The following is a 4,365-nucleotide window of genomic DNA, read 5'->3' as shown; positions in this document are numbered from 1 at the left end:
CAGTTTCAGAATAATTATGTATGCGTATCCTTTTTTTGCTTAATAGAGGATCCCTGTACCTTTTTAGTTTAGCAACGCTCCAAGCTCTTAGGAATAGTTAAGAATGAATGTTATGCATGCTAACATGTATTCTCATGTTTGAAGAATAATGTGCAATTTTTAATGGCACTTTGACCTATTAGTGAAAATCTGGGTTTTGCAATGGAACAAATTGTATTCACAGTTGAAACAATCGGTGTGTAGTTTGAATGTCTTTCAAGTGTTGGAAATGGTGACTTCTCAAGATGTGTCCCTAAATACTTTGGTGGAACGTGATATATATTTTGTTGAAACCATATGTTTCTAGTTTACTTCTGTTGTCAAAATCACCCAACTCTGTCTCTGGACAACATCTATCAGTTGTTGTAACAGCAAAGTGGAACAACTCATTGATTCTTATCAGTAATGTTTCTTTCAAAATCACCTTCTAGTTTACATGTTATGATGCAAAAGGGGATATGAGAATTTTCCTGGGTTAAGTAGCACTTACTTTGTTTACATGTGCAGTATAATGTTGGGTAACTAAGGGGAGGTCCCCCTTCCAAAGTGCATGAACTGTGCTTTGGGGACCTAGTTGCCAATGTGCAAATTGTGCTGTAATGTACCAAGGATCAGTGAAAGTGTTTTATCTTTTTTAAAGTAGTTTGTATTGACTGGGTTTTATAAATGTAAGAAAACAGAGTGTTGTATTTTGATCTGAAATTTGTGTATGGTCAAGTAACTTTGCTTTATGTATTGGAAGTTTGTTCAGAACTTGAAACATTTTATAGAAGGGTGCAGACCAAAATTAATTGTCTTAAAAAGGTGTTTAATAAACTAACCAAATAAAACACAGATGGCTCGAAGACTTGTTCATTGTCTCTTGCTTTACTTAAATGTCGGATTTTTTAATAGAGGAATATAGTTTAAAACTTTAGCCAAAGCCAGTTGGAGCAGTGGAGATTGAAGGGTGGCTGTGTGGGAGAGAGAATGGCTGCTTATGGTTAAAAACCTACCTGCATGGAAGACATTAAAGGAGGCTGTCAAGAGGGAAAACCCCAGGAGACCAAATAGACCACTGGGGGGTACCTTCTCTCTGGCCAGGTGGGAACAGCTTGTTCTTACCTGGCTGTGGAGTACACTGGAGAGAGGAAAGCTGTCTCTGGGATGACTGGAGGTGGCAGAAAGCTGTCGGTCGCCTTATGAGCGGAGGTGGCAGCTGCGCAGCATGAGCTACTCCTTTGTTTCAGGCTCTCTGCAGGCTTGGGGGGTTGGCACCACAGCAGCAGGCCCAAAATTGCTATAGGTTGAACTGCAATTTTGGAAAAGAAACTGGAGCTTCCAGGAGCAGTTTCTGCAAGAGGAACCCTGAGGTGGGGCCGAGCGGCGCTGGGGAGACACCAGTGAGAAATGGGGTGGGAAGGTCGCTTTCACGCCCTAGGCATGCACACTGCAAGGGCTCAGACTTATCCAGAGAAGATGATTGCTCTTGAAAAATCTCTCACTACCTAAATGCGAAGCAGCAGCCCAGCCTCAGCTGCCTGCTCGGGAGAACCGGAGGGTCCCAATGCAAACACGGGCTCTGCAATGGGGAATCTCGTGTTGGTTTGCTTTTGTTGCTGGTGTTCCCGTGGTCACTGCTACATCCACCGGCTCTGCCGTATCCTCTGCCTGTCTGACCAAGGCTTGGAAAGCAACGGGGAGGCTGAGCTTGGATTTATCTTTATTCCACAGGCTGGAATTTCGATCAAAAGGGAAACTGGCTGCGGCCTGGTTTCCCTTCCCCTTTGTGTCCCGGTGACACGGCTCTGCTGCAGCCAGCAAGTTCCTTGTGCGTCCTCAGAATGATTTCCCCCATCTTTTCATTTTGAACCTCCATGGGGGGCAGAGTAAGGGGAGCACCAGTGCTTTAAATGAATAGTGCTCTTCAGCCCAGTGTCTCAAATCCTCCTCCCAAAAGCGAGGAAACGGACAGGCGCAGAGGGGTTGTGCGCTGAGCCCCAGCCAGGACGCTGATTTTGGTCCTGGGCTCCAGCAGGGGATGGCATTGCTGCCTCCAGCATCAGGGCTGAAATGCCAAGCCTGGCTGGAATGACTGGAAGAGCCTGGTCTCCTTGAGGGAGATGGTACCAGGCAGTAAGCTTCTTGGTACCCGAGATCTTTACCAAGGTGCAGGGGGTGCTACAGAGCCTAAGACGATTTTCATACATGTAGAGGTTGGCTCTTGAAGTCTTGGACCAAGATGCGCTCCCACCACTACTGCCTGACCCCAACACACACCCTGCATTTATTGCCATGTGTACAGCGTACCTAATGGGCTGTATCGCCACGCTGCTGTGGACTAACGCAAGGAGGGTTTTTCTGGGTGAAGCTAATGAGGCTGTTGTCATTGACTTAACTGGGAGTTGGATCAAGCTTTTTATTGTTTCTCTCATGTATTCAGATTTAAACAATTGAGCTCTCAGCTTTCCTGTGCCTGTCAGGAAGTGTGAACCCCAACACCCTGGCTGGATGAAAGAGTTGGCTGAAGGGAATTTACGGTAAGAACAAATGTATTTTTATGCACCAGGAAATGCTTATCAGCAGGAAGAGGGAAGCCGAGAGCAATCCTCTCTCTCCAGGGAGGGGAAGTGCAGAGCAGAAATTATCGTTCTCTCCAAATTTTGAAACTTTCTTTCTTTCCTTGTCGAAGCAGAGCAGTCTGGAGAGTTAAATCTGCATCAGTCCATAAGATAGTCTTGCTGCTCAGGTGAGTAATACTAAAAGCCAAGCCTGCTGTTTTTCCAGCGCATTGCCTGAACGGTTACCGAGCTTGTGTTCCAGAAGGACCTTAGGGAAACGTGCTTTGAAACAGATCCATATCTTGCCTTTTTATTAATATATAAGACTCTGTCCAGAAGCTTTTAATTTGGAGGGCCACTTTGTTCTTTGTCTTGAGAAGGAAAGCATATTCTCTATTCTTTTTTCGGAGCACGCAGCACTATCAGGTTTTTTGCAACCTTGGAGGAAAGAGCTGTTCAGACCACAAAAAGCAGTAAATATTCTCTTGCTCCACTGCTTCTCTGGGCTTTTGTAAAGCACCCAAAGACACCCATTGCCAGCTCTGATAATGCTGCTTCATACAGCAGACTTTCCACAGCGCATTGTCAACGGGGGGCTGATTCTGCAGTCCTATTGCAAAGACCCTGTCAGCGCAGCCACCCATGTGTTAGCTTGGTGTAGGGCATTTATGGGTGCTGATAAACGGGGAAGGAGCCTGCAGGTTGGAGTATTTTGTGTCTCTTCTCTCTCATCCAGTCTCTGTTCTGCTGTGCAGAGCTGCTGCTTCACTTCTCCCTTTTCAGGGATCTGCGATCTTCAGTAGGCTTTGCAGTTGCTTTTCCTTTTACAGAAACCCTGCAGAACCGGCCACCAGTTCTCCACAAAAGACTCTTGTACTAATAAATAACACAGCACTTTCTCTGCTGCTAGGAATGTCTCTAATCTCTATTGGCAAACTAGTACAATGGGCAGTATGAAATCTGCCTGCTGAACTGTTGCTTGCTCTGCCTCTTCTCTGTTCATCTTGCCTTCTCCTTTGGTGCTGCTCTCTGGGGCTGGGGCTGGTTAGCGGTGATGGCACCGTTCTGAGAGCTGAGGATCCTCTTTCTATAGGGCAGGATGGCAGGTCGTGAGCCTAGCAGGATCTCTGGGGGAATGGATTTGGGAAGTGAATGCCTTGTTATAATCCCACAACACTGTTCCAACTTCTGGGATACTATCATTGGATACACGCCCCAGACAAGGAACAGGAGGAATTACAGCCATTACCTTTGTCTGTCCCGTTACATCTGTGCTTCCATCCCAGCCTGCACCCACATCCCTTCATCCCAGTTTCCAAGTGCAGGAAGTCATGGATCCCCACTGCTTGAATGTCTTGCAGCTACCTTTTCCCCTGTGGCAGCCCTGAGAGTTTCCTTGGACTGGGGGATTGCCACTGCAGATGTGATGTGTAATGAGTACAGTATAGCACTGGGGAAAGATGCTGGATTGACAGCGCCAGTGACCAACGTGGGTGCACTGTTCGCAATAAACTTTAAACTATTTTCACTTTAAAAAATTGATCTTGAATTTTCCATGCTCAAAGTAACAAGTGTCCCTTTACTGATTCCCACTTTGTCAGATACCTAGTTCACTTAAGTCTAGATAGTTGTCACCCTGCATAATATTCAGAAAAATGTTAACAGTCTTGTGAAAGGACTATTAGTCCATCTTGTATCTTGCCAGGAGTGAGAGAGCTTGTACTTGTTTCTCTCCCCCCCCCCCCCCCCCCCCCCCCCCCCCCCTCTCCCCCCCCCCCCCCCCCCC

This window comes from Gavialis gangeticus, unplaced genomic scaffold (assembly GCF_001723915.1).
Source record: "Gavialis gangeticus isolate Ggan-Ray unplaced genomic scaffold, GavGan_comp1, whole genome shotgun sequence".
Lineage (NCBI taxonomy): Eukaryota > Metazoa > Chordata > Crocodylia > Gavialidae > Gavialis > Gavialis gangeticus.
Note: the sequence above shows the minus strand (reverse complement) of the source record.